The 22,589-nt window shown below is 38.7% G+C and overlaps 1 protein-coding gene across 1 annotated transcript in view; it reads right to left on the bottom strand.

The window, feature by feature from the left end:
- LOC150098377 (ovochymase-1-like) overlaps positions 1-14,017 on the bottom strand; it is a 126,894-nt gene extending 112,877 nt beyond the window's left edge. Inside the window, exon 1 of the mRNA XM_090405173.1 lies at positions 13,942-14,017. The gene's annotated coding sequence lies outside the window, so the exon portion shown is untranslated. The remainder of the gene's footprint in view (positions 1-13,941) is intronic.
- Between the last annotated feature and the right edge of the window lie 8,572 nt (positions 14,018-22,589).

Here is a 22,589-nt window from a genome sequence, read left to right as displayed (position 1 = left end):
TACTTATTGATAAACTCCAAAAGAAGTTCAAGCTGACATGGTCTACTAGCATGATCGACCCTGACATCATTATCGAGTCACTCGATAAAAGGCTAGCACTCACTATTATTAAAAAACTTCTCAAAAAGTTTGAACAGGATTGGCCCGGCTATTTAAACTTGTATTCCTCACCTGAAGTCGACGTTGAGAAAAATGAAGACTCTCCTCAAATGGAGGAAAAACTCAGTCTAGTTGTCTCTTCCTCTAATCCTTCTGATCAAGGAGAAATCTACGCTAGTAAGGAGAAAACCTCTCGCTGCTGAGGCAACAAATGTTGTCGGTATGGACGAGGATGTTCCCATTTCAGATCCCTCTGCTTCCCCCAATGAAAAGGTGCCACCGATTATCCTAAGGGAAAAGCAGAGATGGACAACACTCAGAATCATCATGGCTAATTTACAAATAAGTTATACATCTGCTAAAAATGCAGACGAAGGTATAAGAATTCAGCCCACCACGGTGGCTGATTATAGAAATCTTACGAAGGAATTGGACGCAAGAGGAGCACTATCACACATTTTCACTTGCCTCCGAAAAAAATCTGAAAGTAGTCCTACGAGGAGTATCCGAGGATACTGACACGGATGAAATAGTTACTGATCTTAACTTACAGGAACTTCCTCCCATAAAGGTCACTAGAATGTTTAGATCAAATTAGACACCTATGCCTTTGGTCTTGGTTGAGATTCATAACATTTACAAAAATATCTATAATTTAAAATCAATCTGTGGACTCAGAATCACCCCAGAACCATTGAGAAAGAAAGCATCTTCTGGGCAGTGCCTCCGATGCCAAAAATTTAGCTATGCCCAGAAGCTATGCAAAGCTCAGTTCAGATGCCTAAAATGTGGCGAGAATCACCCCACAAACACCTGAGCCAAGCCAAAATCCACCCCAGCTAAGTGCGCTAATTGTGGGGTCCTCACCCTGCTAATTATAGAGGATGTATACATTACCCCAAAAACAGATGGAATGATCTAAATCATCAATCTACCTCGTCATCTAGTGCGAGAGTTCCTGAAGCTCAGGCTCCTCAGTTCTCCAAGAGCGAGATCATGACAACAGGTGCTCGCCCATCATTAACTGAGCCCCTTAAGAAAACGAATCTTCAACATCAAGCGAGAACATATGCTGATGTGGCCTGCTCCAAACAGATAGTACAAACCCAGAACCTGAATAATCCACATTCAAATCTAACAGCTGTTATCACCTCTTCTCTTGCAAACATGCTGTAGGATTTCAGCAACTCAAATCCATCCTTAAGTGTCACAAAAAGATTCTTACAGCAAACCCAATCCATACTATCAGCACTCTCTAATGCATAGGAAAAAAATCGCCACAAACTCTCTTAGGATTACCGGTTGGAATGCCAACGGTATAAAAAATAAACTTTTAGAAATCCAGGAATTTAATAATAGATACAACCCAGATATATTGCTAATCATTGAAACGCACCTGAGGTCTGCTGACACCCTGAAAATCAGAGGGTATCAGATTTACAGAAACGACAGACTTGGTTATAGAGGTGGAGGTACAGCCACCGTTATCAAAACCTATATCAATCATCATTCAATAACCAACCCTACTACTACCAACCTCGAAATCACAGGAATTAATGTCCTCACAAACTCAATTGGAAACCTTAAAATTTTTTCTGCCTACAACCTTCCATTAAAGACATTATTGACCTCGGATCTGGATGCTATCCTTGGAGTAAAAGGACCGGTCGTCATTGCTGGAGATCTCAATGCAAAACAACCTGCTTGGAACAGTAAATCTACCAATAGAAATGTCGCATCCTTTCTAGATACACAGGATCAAACTATGCTGTGGTGGCTGGACCTACCGAACCAACTCATCTCAGTACGTCTGGCACTGCTGACATCCTGGATATAGCCATCCTGCAAGACATTAAACTACAGTACAGCCTTATATCACTAAACGAGCTGTCGTCGGATCACAACCCAATTCTACTCCAATTGGGAGAACAAGAATGTCTGTCTCCTCCCTCTCATTCAGGCATATCGTGGGAGAGATTGTCTAAAGCACTTAGGGATCAAATAGGACCCATCCCTCACATATGCACACCAGAAGATGTGGAATCTGCAGTGACCAGCCTCACCCAACAGATTAAGTCCGCTATAATGGTTGCAACCGTCCAGAAACCTGTTCCCAAGCCTGATCGTTTGCCTGAGGACATTATGGACCTGATCAGAGAGAAGAGCAGAGCTAGGAAGAGATTTCATAACACTTGCGCGCCTCAGGACAAGACAGTACTTAACAGATTGAATGGAGCAGTAAGAGATGCACTTAAAACACATAGAAACCAAGTTTCGGATAAAACATTAGCCTCTATCTCATCTATTGATCACTCTATCTGGGGACTACTGAGAAACATCAAAAATAAAAACAGATCTCCCACCCTATGATATCAAACCAGGGCCTAGTCCACACAGATGCAGATAAGGCAGAAGCCATACTAAAAAATCTTGAGGATCAGTGCAAACCTTCTTATAACAACCTAGATTTCAATCATCTGTACAAAATCCACAGACAGGTCAGGCATGCACTAAACCTCCCAGATACCAGTGCGGACAATATTGCGCCCGCATCACCTGTTGAATTATATGATATTATTAAAAAACTTAAGAACAATAAAGCTCCTGGACCAGACAGCATCTCAAACAGGGTGATCAAGCTGCTGCACCGAAAAGCTATAGTGCACCTGACCAGTATAATAAATGCAATCTTAAGACTTCACTATTTTCCTTTCACCTGGAAACTAGCTGATGTGATTCCTATACATAAGCCAGGCAAAGACCCACACTTACCGCAGAATTATCGTCCAATCAGTTTCATCTCCAATCTGGGTAAGGTTGCAGAGAAGGTCATTCTCTAACGACTCCAAACCTCAGTAAATGACCTAAACATCCTCCCTAAAGAACAGTTTAGTTTTCGACAACACCATAGTACCCCAGCAAATCCACAGAATTGTCGAATACATCACCACCAGCTACAACTGGCGCCAGTGCACAGGAGCTGTTTTCCTAGACTTATTCAAAGCATTTGACAAAATCTGGCATTTTGGACTCCTACACAAACTTATCGCAGCCGGTACTTCACTAAAAATGGTTCATCTAATCCATTGATATCTTCAGAATAGATCAATGCAAGTTAAAATCAACGGTTCTACATCCTCCCAGCGGCATATCTTTGCTGGAGTGCCGCAGGGATCTCTACTGGCTCCATTGCTGTTTTCTGTATACATGTCAGACATCCCACACAATCCAATGACTTCCATTTTGGCACTGTATGCGGACGATACGGCAATACCACCCAGATCTCTCAGACCCCACTTCGTAACCAGAAAGCTTCAAGAAAACCTTCTAAAGCTGGAGGGTTGGTTCTCCAAGTGGAGATTGAAAGTCAACCCTCTGAAAAGCTCAGCCGTTCTTTTCTCAAAAAGGCCAATGTCTCTTGCAGGAGATGTGTTACTATTCAATACTAAAATTCCCCGGCAGACAGAAACAAATTACCTGGGTGTGATTCTCGACAAAAAGCTATCTTTCAACCAACACATCAAGTCTACGTGTGCAAAGGCATCAAAAGCCATAGCTCAGGTCTATCCGCTAATTAATAGAAACAGCAAGCTCAACAACAGAGTCAAATTGCAGCTATACCAGATGACAATTCGTCCTATAATCACCTATGCCTCTCCGGCCTGGAGCCACACCTCTAATACTAACATTATCAAAATACAGCGAGTGCAGAACAAGTGCTTGAGAATGATTCTGAACGCCCCGTGGTATGTTAGAAACAATCAACTCCACAGAGACACAAACATTCCCTATATTTTCTCTTTTCTACAATCCTTAGCATCCAAGTTTTTCCCAAAGACGTCCACGCATCCCAACGATTTGGTTCAGCAAGCTGCAGCATACGATCCAACGGACATATTCAAATATAGAAGACCAAAAGCTATATTAGCCTTCTATAGCGATGCATAATCTCCATGCCCATTCAGGGCGAGCAAACCGCTCGTAAATTTTACCCTCACTGTAACCACAACAGATAGCGGGGAATATGAAAAGCATCTTGCTTCATCCCTAAAGACATAAATGTCAATTGTCACCTCGGTATCTCTCCCTGGTCTCTATTCCACTGAAGAGAACTCAGGATGAGACCTTAACATCTGTGGCTACCCACTCACTGATGAGACCTCAACAAAGGTCGAAACCAGTCTGGGTAGTGATGAAAGGCAATGCTGTAGAACATGAAGTTTTAACTGAGGCTTGGCTGTTGCTTTCACCGAGGCCCGGGTTGGGGAGTAATGAATGGCAATGCTGTAGCCTGTGAAGTTAACTGAGGCAATGCTGTTGCTGTTACCCCTCGAGATATGAGCAAATGAGCGGTTCTGCTCGCTGGTGGGGTAAGCCTGGCGGCTTACCCCACCAGCGAGTGTAGAGCCAACCCGTGTAGAGCCAATCGGTTCTGAGAGTTCTTCTCAGTGGCAGGGTGAGCCTGTTACTGAAGGGAACAACGCTGAGTTTTTGGAGTTTGACCTGTACTTGAACATCAGTGAAGGTCGAAACCGGTCTGGGTAGTGGCCCTTCCCATTATGCATTGCATTACACACGCCTGAAAGGGGGAGGTGCGCTTTGCATTATGGGATACATACATACTAAGGCAAATGATATGAAGTCATTAGCCTCTATATATAAGTAGCTCAGACGTGATTATATTTCACGCGCAAAACTTTGTTTTGCTTACTTGGGAAAAGGATTAAAACCAAGTATAAAATTTCTTGGTATGTTTAAAAAGAAATAAATAAATTATATATATATATGGCTACCATTTTTCCATGGATCGCTCCAATTCTAGACGCAATCGTTTCTCGTTCTGGCTTCTGCTAAAACGCAGCCTGAAAGCAGGTATCGGAGTCTGGTTTCCTCATCTGGTTCTTGCAAACGTGTTCTGAACTCTTGAACAGTGTTCGTTGTACGAGTATGTTACTGAGTGGGCCCTGCTAACTGTTCCCTTTTACTGAAAAGATAGTGACTAGGTTTTCAGAGAAAGGAAGCGTATTCTATCAGCTCCTTCATTTACAGTTTATGTAGAGACAACTGAAGCTTTTGAGCATCAAAATTACTAGTATCATATTATTATTATTACTTGACACCTCTAAGGAGTCCAAAGACTCATTGAGGGAGGGCACCGACTCTACAACTCTCCAACTACAACTGCTCTTATCATCTATAGCGACGCCGTCTACTGCCCACCACCACCACTATTATTTTCACAGACAATCAAAAACATCCATTCCCATGGCGGGATTCCAACCCGCAGCTTTTTGGCTGGAGAGCGGATATGCTAACCAACTGGGCAACCAGGCCTGCATCAATGAGGCATCAGCTTCTGTGGAGGACTTCTCTGGTTTCCTTCTGTTAAATCTTGTGAATGATAAAGTGCACAGTGAACAAGACATGATTTGTCAGGCTTATTTTCAAATGTAATCTTGATGCTTTTTCTAAGTGATTCAAGGTAGTATTTGAATTTCCTAAATTAAAAATTTCCAAATGGCAGAGAACCACTCTTGCTAGTGAAGGCATAAAGTGACTAAGCTCCATGTTTATTGTCTAGAAGAGAATTTTCAAATTATATAATCTTTAACTCATGCAAAGTGGCTAATACGAACACTATGGGCTGATATTTGTTCACAGTTTTTTTACTTGGTTATACATCCCCTGTCCAAAAAGAAACCGAACTTTTCGAAAATAGAAGAAACTAGTGGCGCCACATGTTGCATCTTTTTGTTGTCGAAAGCGGCAACCTTCATTAATATTGTGTCAACTGTTTATGACATCTGTTTCATTAGAAGCCGAGTTATAGTGCCAAGAGTGACGGTGTGTTTTGACGAACGGTCGGAAAATGAATTTCAAATAGCGAGCTGGGATTGACTTTTGTGTTAAACTTAGTAAAATATTACCGAAACGCATCAAATGCTTCTCGAAGCATACGGTGATGAATGCTTATCCTGTACTCAAGTTTACCAGTGGTTTAAGCGATTTCAAAGTGGTCGTGAGAAGCTTGAGAACGACGAAAAGCCAGGCCTTCCAAAAACTGGACTGAGCGAAGTTGACATCTAAAAAGTGCGTGATTTCATCAAAGAAAACCAGACATCGTCCGTGAGATTGATTGAAGATGAATTGGGAATTTCAGAATCAACTCTGCACAAAATTTTGACCGAGAGTTTGGGCCTTCGTAAATTAAATTCGCGATTTGTTCCCCACAACTTGGCCAATGACCAAAAAATGTATCGATTTGAACACTGCAAGGACCTCATTAAACCATTCGTAAGGACTCAAATTTCCTTGAAACGATCATTACTAGCGACGAAACTTGGTGTTTTGAGTATACGCCCGAAACAAAGCACCAGAGTGCTGAGTGGAGACTACCAGAAGGGGGGGGGGGGCATCCGAAAAAAAAGTCGCTTGGAGAAGTCAAAAGTAAAGACAATGCTAATTTGTTTCTAGGATTCCAAAGGCATTATCCTCAAAGAATTCGTTCCGCCTTGCAAAAAGGTCAATGGTGAGTTTTATCTCGAAGTTTTGAAACGATTCATACTGAGAATTCGTCGCGTACGGCATGAATGTCGTGACTATCGACCGTTCGCCAAAAGACACTCTTGGCATTATAACTCGGCTTCTAATGAAACAGATGTCATAAACTGTTGACACGGCACTAATGAATGCCGCCGCTTTCGAGAACAAAAAGATACAACAGGTGGCGCCATTAGTAAATTAAAGATGCCAAGAAATTATATTCTTGGTCCAATCGCTTATTCCAGTTTAAGCTAGCAATATCCCCGAGTGAAGTAACTTCAGGAGTAAGCCATTTGGATATAGAGACCAATGTCATCACATCAATTATTTTATTATCCCATAATGCAAAGCAAGGTCTTTCGGATGTGTACAGTGCTATGGATTATGGGAAGGGCCACTACCCAGACTAGTTTTGAACTTTAGTGAGGTATGTTTCAGTGCGGGAATACCTCTCCAAAAACAATATGTGATCTACAAGATCGCTATAAATCGCAGTTAGTGACCATAAAGGATCACCACTAAACTCATTACTCCTAACTAGACAGGAAACCTAACTGTGGTTCCACCTAGTTTCAGGCAAAAACCTTCCATCCACTCGATGGAAGGTTTCTGCAACCCAAAGACAAGGATTAAGAAATGTGATCAGTGGAAACCAGACCTTCAAGTGATACCAAGCTTGAAGTAATTCAGAAGTCATATATTTTCCATATACAAGTAGTTAATTGGTGTCACACCTAATTATAATATACTCTTGATCAGAGACGGATGTTGAAAATTTTTTTTAGTTTCAAAGCACACGCCGTTATGTGTATAGTGCTATTCATTAGTCTCGTTATATAAGTAGCACAGTCATAAAGTTACTTCAAGCACAAACATTGTTTGCTTACATTTGGATAAAGCAGGGATTCTCAACCTATGGTACGCGTACCACTGGTGGTACGTGAGCCACTGCCTAACTGGTACATCTAATATCTTGAATTAAATATAGTGGTACGCCACTGGAAAAGATTGAGAACCCCTAGGATGAAGCATTAAACCAAGAAGCAAGTGAAAAAAAAAAAACTTTCAACATCTTTCTCTAATCCAAAGTACTTTAATAATATTAATTGACACTGACTACTTGTACTTTGCCGATGATTCAAAGTTTGGTAGAGCAATAGTTAATAAAGATGATGCCAAAATTTTGCAGAATGATTAGATAAGATTGGTAGAATGGAATAAAGAAAAATCGATGTCAGTTTAATGGGGTAAAAAGATTACCAATTGTATACCACATCGGTGGATCTGTACTCCAGAATTGACAAAGCCAGAGACTTGAGAGTGTTAGTAGATAGGGAGTTAAACAGTGGCGGCTTGTACATAAGCACTGCGACTACAGCATCCCCAAGGAAAAAACGAAAAAAATTAAATTTTGTTTGTGTTTATAAATAATAACAATGCTTACAACATTATATAAATGCAATACAACGTGTTAAAAGTTACAGCTTATGTTTCAACATTGATTGAGTAGTTAATAATTGGAATTGATTGATTGACGCTTTAGATTAAGAAACAAATGCACTGCGATCTAACGCAGTGTCGGAATTATCACGTTCGCCCAATTACAGCTAGACTCGCCGATATTCGTTTGCACTTGTCACTGCACGTAACAAGTGAATCCGACACTGCTTGTAGAGCAGTGTTGCTACAGATAAATCGTATGCTTGCAGCGTTATTTCTGTGAGATACGAAACTTTTATTATTGGTGTTTGTTCGTGGTGAGGGTGATATATTTTTAATAAAGCAATTTTTTAATATGTAAATTTATTTATTAATAAATTGGTTACTGATTAGGAAAAAAAAATTTTTTTTTTTTTAATTTTGTATATACAGCACTCGCACTTAAACTCTTCGCCGGCCGCCACTAGAGTTAAAGTTTAGGGGGCACATAGCAAAAGCGGCTAAAGCAGCTCATCAGATCCCTTGGTTACTGAAGAGTACTTCGACGAGCAGAGACAAGCAGGTTATTGTTCCTCTTTATCGAGCCTTAATAAGACCCCATCTTGACTACTGTGCGCAGATCTGGGCACCAGGGTTTCTTGGTGATGGAGGGGAGGTGAAGAGGATCCAGAGACGAGTGACCAAGATGGTAGCAGGTCTATGGAATGAACTTTACGAGAGCAGGTTGAAGATTTGTGGGTTACAGAAACTGGTTGATAGGCGGAAAAGGGGTAATATGATTGAGACATTCAAATTACTGAAGGGTTTTTACAAGATTAATTCAAAGGAAACTTTTCAGAACAGGTCTGGTGATGGGAGAACTAGAGGTAACCATGGAAATTGAGCAAAAATGTAGTTAGCAAGGGTGTTAGAACTAGATTTTTTACTTGAAGAGTGATGAATGAGTGGAATAAGTTGCCAGAGTCTATTGTGGTTGCCATGACTGTGAATGAATTCAAGCAAAATATGTTAGATTCTGTACGAATGTTGGATCCTTCTTCACATGGTGTTTAGGGATTCCCTTCATGAGTCTAAGGAAGGACACCTTGGAGTTGCCTGTAATAATAATAATACATTATTTGATCAAAAGTGTTCGGCCACCTACTCGAAACTGTAACACACTTTCCAGTAGTGAAAGTTAATACGGGGTGGATCTACTATTTACTCCTATGGCAGCTCTAAGTCTGGCGGGATATTTTCTACCAGGTGTCGGAACGTCTCTGGAGGAATGGCAGCCCATACTCTCTGAAGCGCTGTAGCCCACGTAGTTCTTGATGTGGGTCGTTAGGGCTGGAGCGAAGTCGGCTTTCTAATTCATTCCAAAGGTGTTCTATGCAATCCAGATCAGGGCTCTGGGCAGGCGAGTCCATCTCTGGAAGCCAATTACAGTCATGGTACTTGCTTTATGACAGATTGCATTGTCATGCTGATACAAACAATAGTCATCACCCAATTGATCCTCTACCGTAGACAGTACGCTACGGGCCAAAATGTCCTTGTACCCTTGTGCATTTAGATTTCCCTGTAGTGATACGAGAGAGCCAAGTCCATTCCATGAAAACACCCTCACACTCTAACGCGACCTCCTCCAAATTTCACTGTTGACATTACACACGCTTGCAGGAATCGTTCTCCAGGCATTCGTCACACCCAAACCCTCCAATTGGACTGCCGCATTGCGAAGCGTGATTCAGCACTCCAAATCACACGTTTCCAGTAGTCCACTGTCCAGTGGCGTCGCTCTTTACACCACTGTAGGCGTCGATTAGCGTTCACAGGAGAAATGTTTGGTTTATGGAACTCCATTACTCTTAACTTTCGACGCATAATCATGGTGCTGGCTGGACAGTTAGTGGCACTGCGGAACTCCAGGGTGATTGTTTCACTCGGTGTCTGGTGATTTCCACGAACCACCTTCTTCAGCGCTCGACGGTCCCTGTCTGTCATTAAACGCGGCCTACCCGACCATTTTGTTTTGGTTGTGCTATCACGTTTCCACTTCAAAATCATATCACCAACTGTTGACTTGGGCAACTTGAGGAGGGTTGAAATATCTCTGATAGATTTCTTACTGATGTGGCACCCAATAACTAGTCTGCGTTCGAAGTCACTGAGCACCCTTGACCTACCCATTCTGATCGTACTTCCTATCACCGAACAACACACAACTCCGTGCCTCCTTGTATTACAGTAAGTGAGGTCGTAGTGACATCTAGACATCAGTTTACGAATTACAGAGGGGTGTGCGGATACTTTTGATCGAATAGCGTAAATGGAAATATACGATTTTTGCATTACTACAAATTTGAGATTTCTTCTGAGTTCGGCAATGCATAGCCATATAAAGGGTGATCACTTTGCATTATAGGATACTAAGGCAATTGATGTGATGTCATTAGACTCTATATATAAGCAGCGAAGTCGTGAAGCCACTTAACGCGCAAAAATTGTTCGCTTATACTTGGATAAAGGATTAAACCAAGTAATAAATTCTTGGTATTTTTAATTTATAGTATAACCATGTGGAAAAACTACCAACAGCTATCTGTAATCCGGAGTATTTTAATAATAGGATGTGAAACCGTTTGGCTACTCCTATATGAAATATGGCATCTGCATTATTTCAACCTTAGCATCACCTCCGGGTCTAGCTCCCACTGAAGAGACCTCAATAAAGGTCGAAACCGGTTGGATGCTTGGGTGATGAATGGCAATGCTGTAGCCCATGAAGTTAACTGAAGCATGGCTGTTGCTGTTATCCCCTCCCCACCCCAGATGAATTATGAGTGGCTCTGTTCGTTGGTGGGGTGAGCCTACCCTGGGGTAGAGCCAATGCTGAGAGTTCTCAGTGGCAAGGTGAGCCTGTTACTGAGGGGAACAACGCTGAGTTTTTGATCGGGTAGCTTATTGTTGGGTGATCCGAGGAGTTCACGAGTTTTTGGAGAGGTAACCCCGCAGTGAAACTGGTTGATAGTTTCGGGGCAGCAGAGATTTTCCTCTCTTAAGGTTTTTGCTTTAGGGAGCATTTGAGCATCCAGGGATTTGGATACGTTGGGGTGGGCTGTATTAGGGCTTCCTTGGTTGATGCTTTTCCGTGGATTTCTATACAGTTCTGCTTGGTGAAAGAATTATGATGTGACATCAATTTTAGTACACGTGGAAGATAGAGAAAAAAATTTTGAGATAATTTTCTTTGGGAGTCCTTAATGGGTAGGAATAAATTCAGGCAGTCCGAATTCTTAGTACCAAAAATATTAAAAAATCCAACGAACAGAAAAAAAGTTGCTCTTCTCACCTGCAGTCATTTTTCATAAACTTGACATCACGTTTCAGTGTTTCTCGATCAGAGACAGATTTTTTCTTTTATTTCCGGAAATGTTGAGCCAGATTCTGAAGAAAAAAATCAGTATTTACTTTATCATTAACATTTGTGAATCAGGTAACGAACTGAAAGTTCATGAAACGCATTCCTCATCTCCTATCAATGATGTGAAATTTACGTTCGCTGATTTGTTCAACCAAAACAAATGACGATTTCAATCTCAGACGTTTCATATCAAAACAGACATGTATAAATGTGAAACTTAAATAATTTCCTGTTATACAGATTCTAGATGGAAGTAAGTGTAGAATCTGTATAACAGTGTGGTGACTGTGATGTGGTTCATCGTGTAATTTGCGAGAAATAATATTAGTGACTTCCTACTTTAAATAACTTCAGAAATATGTAATAATAATAATAATAATAATAATAATAATAATAATAATAATAATATGACATTTAAAATCAGTCACTTAAAATTCTTATTATGTCAAAAATATCGCAGCGGTTGTGCACTAAAGGACGGGTGAAACTTTCTTTAAAAAATAAAATAAATATAGTTTTTAATATGTTTAATATTCTATTTAATATTATGATGGAGGTGGTAACAGAGGAGGTGAGACAAGATGCGCCTTAGACAATGTTGTATGCAGATGACATCTTGTTGTGTGCTGATTCAAGAGAAGAAGCGGGAACTAAACTGGGAAGATGGAGAAAAGTACTGGAAGAGAGAGGTATGAGAGTGAGCAGAAGTAAGACAGAGTATATATGTTGCACAGTGGGCGGTGGCAGCCAGGAGACAGATCTGGAGCTGGAAGGAAATGTCATCAGGAAGGTGAGAGACTTTAGATACTTTGGTTCAACAGTGGAAGAAGATGGAGGAGATGAGGAGGAAGTGGGATGCAGGATACAAGCGGGTTGCAGGAACTGGAGGGAGATGGCTGGAGTGTTATGCAATAAGAGGGTGCCGATCAATCTGAAAGGCAAAATTTATAGGACAGTAGTGAGGCCAGCTATGGCAGATGCTATAGAAACTGTGGCCCTGAGGAAAAATAACATCAGCAGGATCGAAGTAGCAGAGATGAGAATGCTTAGGTGGATGTGCGGTGTGACCAGAAAGGATCGTCTGAGAAATGACTATGTCAGGGGAACAGGGAAAGTTACGAACTTAGGAGCGAAAATACAGGAGGCAAGGTTGAGATGGTTTGGTCATGTGATGAGGAGGGAGGACGAATATGTGGGAAGAAAGGTCATGCAGATGGATGTGCAAGGAAGGAGGAAGCGTGGGAGGCCACAGAAGAGATGGAGGGAGCTGGTAGAAGAGGACTTGAAGATGAAGAACTTGCATGTGGTGACAGCCCAAGACAGGAGGATGTGGAGGAGACTTATTACAAATAGTGACCCCACTTAAGTGGGAGAAGCTGCAGAAGAAGAAGAAGAAAATAAATGTAGTTTTTATTTCGTTTTGTAAAGGAGGTACAAAATTAAACATTTCAATAGATTAATATAAGACATCTTCTGAAACATATCTTAGTTTAGTAGATGGATTTTCTGCTTTACGTATCCACTGAAAGTGTTTTTTTTTCCTTTTTTTTCTCTCTTAAGTGTGTGTATGGGGGGGGGAATTCTCCCAACCCTTGCAAGAGCACTGTCACATCTCCCAACAACAAGAACACGTGACCTGATCCATCTTCCTTCTGCATACTCCCCAGTAGTCTGAAGCTGTGCTACTCTGCGAACGAGACATCGATTTATAATGGAAAAACACTTTCCCTTGTTCCTTTCTAGAACCCCCCCTGTTAATCTTCACTCTCTCTCTCTCTCTCATTCCCCTTCTCAAATGTTCTTCTTTACTGTTCGCTCACCCTTCATTATTAACACAGTCTGAAAGACCAGTCAGGTCTATAATAATTTATGAAATGGCTGAAACAAAAAAACACTCTATCCAAGGTCAATATTTTTCTGTAATAAGTGTTCTAAATTTAATCTTTCAATTTACTTAAAGTTTAAATTAAAAAAAAAACTCTCCCAAAACGATAAACTTAAATGTATGGCTTTTGTTCAGGCAAGTAGAAACATTTTAAAAGAATTTGTTTAAGGTACATTGACCTAGACAGAATTTCTTACTAGCAGGTCAATTTCAATAACATATAATTGAGTCGAATTTAAAATTGAAATTGCCAATGGATATCCAGTCATTTGAAGATCATACTCAAACCGTGATCTTAGTGAATAGTTTCTCAGTTGTCAAACCTGCAAATAAAAGATATGAAAATAAACAAAAACCATAATCTTCGTGTATATTTATGTTCATATCATTCTGTATTCGTCTCACTCACTTTCCACACATTTCTACAAGCGGACTGCGCGATTGTTTAGAAGAAAAACGAGTTGCAGATGTCAAAAACTAGTGACAATAAAAACTTCAGTAGATGTGCACATATCCTGAAGGTTTTGTAATGTGCACTTTAAAAAAGAGAAAAAGTTGGCACTCTTACCTGTTTTATTTTAATTCCCGACTTGGCTAATTGTTCCCCTTTGCGTCCCCCAGGTAAGTGGACACGTCACAGAAATTTATAGCTGACTATTTTATCAATCAGCTCAGGTAATTCCATATTTCCTGCTGGAAAAGGTATGGCACCGTCAAGGGAGGAAACAGGTGACCAAAGCGCCCTCTCTGATATCAGGAAATTTCTAGAAACAAAGACGGAAATTGAACGATAATTGCGATAAGAGACTCACCTGTTAGGAGAAGGACAGAATTGACACCGGAATTGGAATTTCACAAATCAGGAAACTGAAAAGCCCTTCCCTTGGGTTCCAAACATTGGAAAGTCACAAACGCCACCTACACAACCTTCACAACCAAAAACCTACACAACCTACAAGCGAAGAAATTGGCTAGTTTGGTTGGCTCTCACAATTCCCAAATTTTCTAAATGGCAATATTCCTCAGTCTTTATTAAATCGGTTCAACGCAGAGAATTATTGAAAGATTCATATACAATCCGGATGTACCGGGTGATCCAAAAGTCACAGAAAAAATAAAACTTCAATAATTCGAAAAGTATAGACAGTAGTACGATGTGGTTTTCACAGAAATACACAGAAAGACATGGGCTTTTTTTAATAACGAAAAATTTTATTTTTCGTTATTAAAATAGTTACATTTGTCACCGACAGGTGGCGCTGTAGCGGTCCCGGAGCCGCTACTTGTGACTATTTAAACCGTGAGGTACGTAAATTTCAGATGTAGTGAATACTGAAGTTAAACTTTCAGCATTTAACGTTTATTACTGAAATTAAACGTTCTGCCAAGGTGAGGCATGTTATCGTTACGAGATAAAGCACTTTTAGTTAAGATGTATTATCAGAACTCCGAATGTGCAAGAGAGGCAAGCGCTCTATAGTGTAACATTCATGCAGGATGGAGCACCTCCGCACATCACAGGTCCTGTCAAGCACCTGCTGCGATCGACATTTGGCGATGACCTTGTCCTCAGTCGCTCCTTCCCGCACGAATGGCCACCAAGATCTCCAGACCTTACACCTTGTGACTTTTGGCTATGGGGCTACTTGAAGTCACAGGTGGAGATGTCGGCCGACGTCATTGGCCATGTTGAAAGAAGCTATTCGCCATCATGTGACAGGAATTACATCTGAAACCCTCTTCGATGCTGTGCAGGATGTCGTGCCACGTCTGACGTCCATTCTCATGAATGACGACCGTCACATTGCACATTTGTAATCCTAGCTGCGTTGCGAACTGTGTTGTGCCACTGCACAAACTACTGACACAACTGAAGCGTCACCTGTCGGTGGCAAATGTGACTATTCTGGTAATAAACTTTTGCGTTATTAAAAAAATCCCATGTCTTTCTGTGCTGTGAAAACCGCATCGTTCTACTTTCTATGCTTTTCGAATTATTGAATTTTTACTTTTTCTGTTACTTTTGGATCACCCTGTATTATTTAGGGACTTTTCATTATCGTGCATGAATATGGAACCATTCATTATTAATCAATTAACTGAAAGCGATTTGGGGCATGTCGAAAATTTGCATGTTGTCATTATATGTAATATGTCATTTTGTATTTGACCAATCGCTTGACACTAAAATGGTCTGGTTGAAACTAACTTTCGTTGGGCATGATTTAATGGGTATCCTAAATACCCAATTTAATTAAACTTCGTCTAGTCGAAACCAAGCTATTAGTTAGCATCTTTCCCAGACATTTAGCGAATTTTTAAACTAGATATCCGTATAATTTAAATCAGAATTGGTAAATACGTAAATAAAAGCGACATTTTTATGTAAGCATCAGGGGTGGCTCGTGCATGGGCACTGGGGAACTGCAGCACCCCCAATTGTTCTCGATATATAAATATATTTATTAATTTTTTTTATATTTGCTTGTAATATTTAATTTTATCATCAACAATTCTCTTATTTTGTATAAAAAATAATATAAATCCATCTTGTAGCACTTAGGAGGGCGAAGGACGCTAGCAGCACTGTGTTTACCACAGTGTCATATTGCTACGCGCGCAAGCATATGCACGTCATAGTGAGATGCCAGCTATTAGCGTAATGTGGCACTGTCCGTCGCGCAGTTCCACTGTTGTTTGCGCCAGCAGTAGAGTGTTCGTAGTGCTTATCGTGTTTACTCCGTCTCTTTAAATATTTGGACATTACAATTAAAGACGTAACATTTGTTATAGTTTTTATTTTAGAACTTTATTGGGGTTATGAAAATGGATTTAAGTCATTTTTAATTATACTAAACTGTATAATTTTATCGATAATTAACAATATTTTTCATGTTTAATTTTTTTTTAATTTTTACCATAATTATGATAATTTATCCAAATATGCATGTATGCACTGTACTTATAGTATGTATGTATGTATATTTCGAAAGTTGCAGCATCCCACGATTTCAAGCCACGAGCCCCCACTGGTAAGCATATAATAGTTTTAAAACTTCGGGATAACTAATTTCCTTAAACTATTTATAAAATTCATTCAGTCATAATAATAATTACTTTTATAAGCACATTAAAAACAAATGATGCCATTTCATTTTGGCTTGAAAAATCAAATATTTTTCAAGCCAAACATTGCAAAAAACGTTCTTACATATCCACTCTATATTCAACTGTGCTTCGTAAAATATTACATATTTTGTGCGCAGATTTCACATAATATTTATAGCTGATTGCAAATATGTACAAAACCCATCTTGTTTGTTATACAAGGATCACATAGAGGACGTTTGAAAAAGGACAATACCTGTTAGATTCGTTTTAAATGCCCATAGGACGTAAGAAGACGCCCAGTTGTTATGAACCAAAAGGGATAGGGTAAAGAAGAAGGGATGTGACGTCGCTGACGTCCCTGTCTGTGGTTATCAGTTTGAGATAAGTAACGTCGTTTATCAGATGTTGAAAACGTGATATCGCAGTGGGGACATCAGCTGTCGGTGATGTCATCTGTATCTTGGATGCCTGAGTTATGTAAGTGCCCTCTTTTTGATTGGTTGGATTGCTGCATTATGGGTAATGGTTCGATTAGAATTCTGGGTGATATTTTGAGTGTGGAATCCTGGGAATCCCCCCCCCTTTCTGAACCAAGGTGTTTATGACGTCACGTTGTGTCTTTGGTTCGAGTGTGGAATTCTGGGTAATGGCTAGAGTGTGGAGTTACTGGTAATAGTTAGTGTGCAATAATGAGAGAGGATATTTGGTCACGTGTTGGGGGACTTTGGCTTTGGGGTCAAATATTCTCCCAATAATTTGTGGAATTATAGGGAAGAATATTTGTCTATAAGTGGCAGCAAGAGTTTTCAAATAATTGAAGTGCGTGTATGGTATTCCATCCGTTAATTAGACTATGGGAATTTTCATTCTACTGTAAAGAGATGTCACCACATTTCTTTTTTACATTCACGTTTTCTTGTCAATAGATAACAGTATATATTTTTCTAAAATAATTAATTACTGGATATTAATGTTCCCCAACTTTTTCTTCATTCCGGTATTAATTTCACTGTAATATTTTCTCTACGATTTGATATTTTTCAATCTTAAATATTTTTAAGCATGCATAATTAAGCAGAAATATTTTTGTTTCCAATAATTTTAACATATATAAGAGGGTGGTCTGAAAATTTCTTGGTCTAACAATGAAAAAACGAATTTATAATTTCAAAATTATTTTTATTTTTCAACATAATCTCCCTTAAGACTAATACATTTATTCCAGCGATGCTGCAGCGCCATTATCCCGTCCCTGTAATGGTTCTCAATAAGATCTTAAAAAATACCCCTCTACAGCTACAATCACCTCTTGATTCGAAACAAATGCTGACCAGCGAGGAAGAGTTTTAGTTTTGGGAAGAGATAGAAGTCAGAAGGAGCCAAATCTGGGGAATAAGGTGGATGTTTCAAAATTCATAGTGCAGATCCCTTAATTTTCTCATTGCGAAAACGCCTTTGCAGACAGGTGCATTGTTCTGATGAAAGATATTTTTCTTTAGCAAACCGTATCTTTTCTCATTAAAAGACCCGGTTTGCCGAAACGTTTTTCGTCCAGTCTGGTTAAGGGATTGGAATATTATTCCCCAGTTATTGTTTAACCCTTTTCAATATAATTATAAACAAAATGCTTATCTCAAAACGCCGATGCCATGATCTTTCCTGCTGATGGAACCGACTTTATTTTCTTTGGGTAGGCGGAGAATACTTTGGTAGGGGGTGAAAACAGAATCCCTTCTTTCCCCTCCTCTAAAAAATTGTTTTTATTCCCCCAAAATATTCTCTGCCCATCCTTAATAATATATGTATAAAAAAATGGATATTTCAAAAAGATTCGCATACCCCTTGCGTCACCAATAATTCTCACACATCGCTCTACCCCACCTTTTCCAAACCCCCTTCCTTCCAATCATACTTCCTTCGTTTAACAGCAGATGAATGTATATCACTAGATGCCAGGATGCTGCTGAATAAGATGACAGCCAGCAGCATCCTACAAAGGTATGTCCGAATTTTCTCTCTGTTATATTCTTCATATAGCTTCAGTAATTCCCTAAAACTGAGTGAAAAGTCAATGACTTTATAAATGGGACACCCCTAAACAAAAAAGTAGGCTAAAATAGCCATAAAATGAATCTTTGGTTATGTTTCCAGTAACATGAGTAGGTACACACTATGTCTTCATTTTGGACAACCAATATCGTTTAAATCAAGATCAAGTCTGCCTAATAATTTCAATAACATTATCGATTTTTCTATACATTTAATGAACAATATTTGCATGTCGATTGTATTATCCAATCTTTTAGTTTTTCCAGAGATAGAGAACCAATGTTCCATTTCAGTTGGTGGTTGTATTTAATTAATCAACGATTCTGCTTTTTAACTTTTTCAGCTAATTCATTCCACTTATAAAGTGGTTTTATCATGGTACAATAACTCCATCCAAAATGCGAATTTCTTCAGGAGATAAAGTTGCGTCTTTACCATAAGGAAATTGTTCATCTCTAATGCTAGTCATTTCGGAAATTTCCGATTTTTTCCACCCGTATTGGAATGCTTTTCTTCATTGTGTTTCTTTATTATGTTTATGTATTTCTTCCAACAAAAATGAAGCAATTATTTATTATTATTATTATTTCAACTGAATATTCGGTCTGGTACTATAATTTTCATGTTAAATCCTATGTTACAACTTCCAAACATTATACTTTAGATATACAATATCTTATTTTATGGCATCATCAGTGAGGATGCGTTGGTAAAGACATCGTAATTCCTGTTTGCAAGTTTCTGTTAATTTCACTACAGTGTGAACAGTTGGCACTATGATTTGGTCATTTTCAAGAGTAAATAGTTTTTTCATGCATAAATAAGCAGAAATCTTTGTTTCCAATAATTTTTGATTATGTATTAACTGACCATTGTTAGTATGAACTTCTTCTTCTTGAGTATTCTGCAATTGAGTAGGTCTTCTTTCAGTAGCAGAAACTTTCCTTCCACTCTCTTCTGAGCCTTCTCTTTCAAGGTTGAGTACCTGCTTCCATTGAGCATGTCATCTAGCATTGTTTTCATTACTCTTTCTCTGGGTCTTTATCCGTCTATCTTCCCTTAGATGGCATCTTTGATGATTCTTTTTATCCTCCTTAACAGACTTCTTTCTTCTTCTACTCTTTTTAAGACCTCTTAATTAGTTATTTTATCTGCCCATTTGATTTTTTCCATCCTTCTCCAAATTCACATCTCAAAGCTTTCCAAAATCTTAATTTCTTCTTTCTTCAATGTCCAAGTTTCAGCTGCATAGAGGGCAACACTCCACCCATAACATTTTATTAGTATTTTCTTTGGGTTTCTATCCATTTTACTTCTGAATGAATTCCATTTTCTATTAAAGGCATCTCTTCCCATTGCTATTCTTGCTTTTATGTCACTTTTACATCTTCCATCACAGCTAATCACACTTCCTAGATACTTAAATATCTTTACTTGATTCAGTTTTTCTCCATTTATTCTGATATCCATACTTGCCTCTTTCCTTGCTATTTTAATTACGTTTGTTTTTCTGATGTTAATTTTCATTCCATAATTGATACAGGATTCCGGTAATCTGTTCAACAGATGTTGTTGTCCTGTTTCAGTATTTGATAATAATGCCTTGTCATCTGCGTATCTTATTGCAAATATCTGTCTACCTCCAATCTTTATTCCTTCTTCCGAATTCTCCAGTGCTTCTTTTAACATTGCTTCGGAATATATGTTGAACAAAATTGGTGACAGAGAAGAGCCTTGTCTTACTCCTCGTCCAATGAGACTTGGTTCTGTTGTACCATATATGTCTCTCCACATGGCAGTTTGTCCCATATATAATGAAATAATTAGCCTTCTGTCTTTCCAATCTACCTATATCTATCTGTTAGCATGACATTGTAAGCATTATTCTAATAATGGGTTAATTTGTCAGAATTAATATCCTGACACCTGGACTAATACGTTGACATTTTTGCAACAGTTTAATCAGTAGAATTCATCATAGAGCGAGATACTTTAAACTTAATGTGTAAAGAAAAATGAAATATTTACATTCAAATAAATATTTATTCACTTGAATTGTACCATTCATATTTTTCGGAGGAATGAACTTTCTTTAAAAAAGTTGTGTCATTTTTTATCAGTTCATAGAACTTCGATATCACATCTGAATTCACTTTTATTTGAAGGAAACGTTTTGTGTTTTCATTTAAAAATCTGTTTCGATCAGCAGACCAAACATTGTTCATCAGAGAAAAACAAAAAAAAAACCTTTCAACTGGTGCTGTTCACCCCGGCAAGCAGAATGTGAACTTCATCAGCTTTTCAAAGTTTTGACATTCACGTCCCTTTGGTTTTAATCAATTTCAATAGCTGAATCCATAAATTAACAACACTCAATGTGGCCTTCTGATATTCTTCAATATTTCCCCCATCTGATAGCTTGCTTTCTCAATTTTACTTTTTAAATCTTGCAGTATTATTTTTATAATTGAAACTTCATCAAAAAGTTTGTCTATTTCAGCAACTGCTTTTTCAGAAGGAGCTATGGAATTAACAAATTCTTCAGATTCTTCAATATATGGCCACAGAGGCTCAAAATACGACTTTATTGTATTCAAGAAAACTGCTCTGTAGCTTCGAGAATGCTCTGCCACATATTTTAAATTTCCACATGGAAATTCAAAATATGTTCTTCAAAATCTTCGTTATTCACATCTCTTTCTTTGGCATACAGAGACAGCTTTTGCTCGCAAAGCTTTAGGGATGAACATGTCACTTCTGGCGATTAATTTTACATTCAATTCCTAGTATTTCAAAGCTACTTCTGTATTTGAATTTTTTTTTTAAAGTTGAGATAGTTTCTTCAAAAATTTGAAGGCAGGCATGAACAAATAAGGGTATTAATTCAGTGAGTCGATTTTCAAAAAAGGTCTCTGATTAGTTTGGGGCAAGAATGTTTCACACTGTGAAAGGAAGTAAGATTTCGATCCTTTCCAAATCAAAAGAATTCTTTGCGACTAGGTAGAAGACTAAAAAACTTATAGTACTGTGTGACAATACGTTTTTATACTCACTCTCTGAAAACTCGCAAATTTCCTTTGGTTTTTCTATTTTTACTATAAAAATCCGAAAATGTATGAGCCATTTCCTAAAACTTTTCTGCCCATTTCTTGTTGTAAATTTGTATAAACGTTAGTTTTCCCTGACTTCAAATTCCTCTAAAATTTGTATTTGAGTTATCTGCAGAGTACAATACCTTTTTATTTTCTATAACAAACTTTTTAAAAGAGTTTCAGTCAGGTTTTGGATTAAAACATCTGCCACAATTATGTTATTAGCTATAGCCTCTGTGTTTGTTCTGCCACTGGAAGAGTTTGGGTCATAAAGTTTTGAAATTAATTTCGATGGCAGCCACGTGCATTAAAACTTTGCCATGTACAATTGCATGAAAAGAAAATAAGTTGTATCCTCTTTAGCTGCCCGAGCATAGTCATTAGTTTTTGGCTCTCTGTTTTTGAAGATTGCATCGAGAGTCTTACTAATATTACTTGCTCTTACAGACTTTTGATATTCTCATGTCAAAAACTGGTGGGATGAAAAACAAAAAAAATAGAAGGTTCATAGGTAACTAGAGTTAATGTATTTGTAAGGATTTTTTACAATGCGACTTTATGGCTTGATAAAAGGCTATAGTAGTGTCTGTTATATGGTATAATTATGTGATAAATTGTCATAGATATATTTTAATGAACAACTTCATGAGATCATGCCTTCTTTTCCATTTTTACAGTTATCATGGGTTTGTAATGAGCAGAGGAACCAAATACGGTCAGCTTTAGAAGGATGATGGGGTAGGAGAGAGAGAGGGTAACGTCACCCTTTCCTACAGTGACCCCTCCAGAAGATGTCTGATCACTATGAACCAAACAGGCATAGGGTAAAGAGGGGTGAGTGACGTCACTCCTGTATGAGTGATGTCACTCATGAGATATCACCGTTTGTAGTTATCAGGTCGACACATCCCTTCAACTGATAATCACAAACAGTGACGTCACTATTAATGGTTATCAGTTTGAT

The sequence above is a fragment of the Typopeltis vanoorti genome, chromosome 15, assembly GCF_054136105.1.
Source record: "Typopeltis vanoorti isolate ZY-2024b chromosome 15, IOZ_Tvanoo_1.0, whole genome shotgun sequence".
NCBI classification, from domain to species: Eukaryota; Metazoa; Arthropoda; class Arachnida; order Uropygi; family Thelyphonidae; genus Typopeltis; species Typopeltis vanoorti.
The sequence above is the reverse complement of the archived record's forward strand: the minus strand, read 5'-3'. Positions and strand labels throughout refer to the sequence as shown.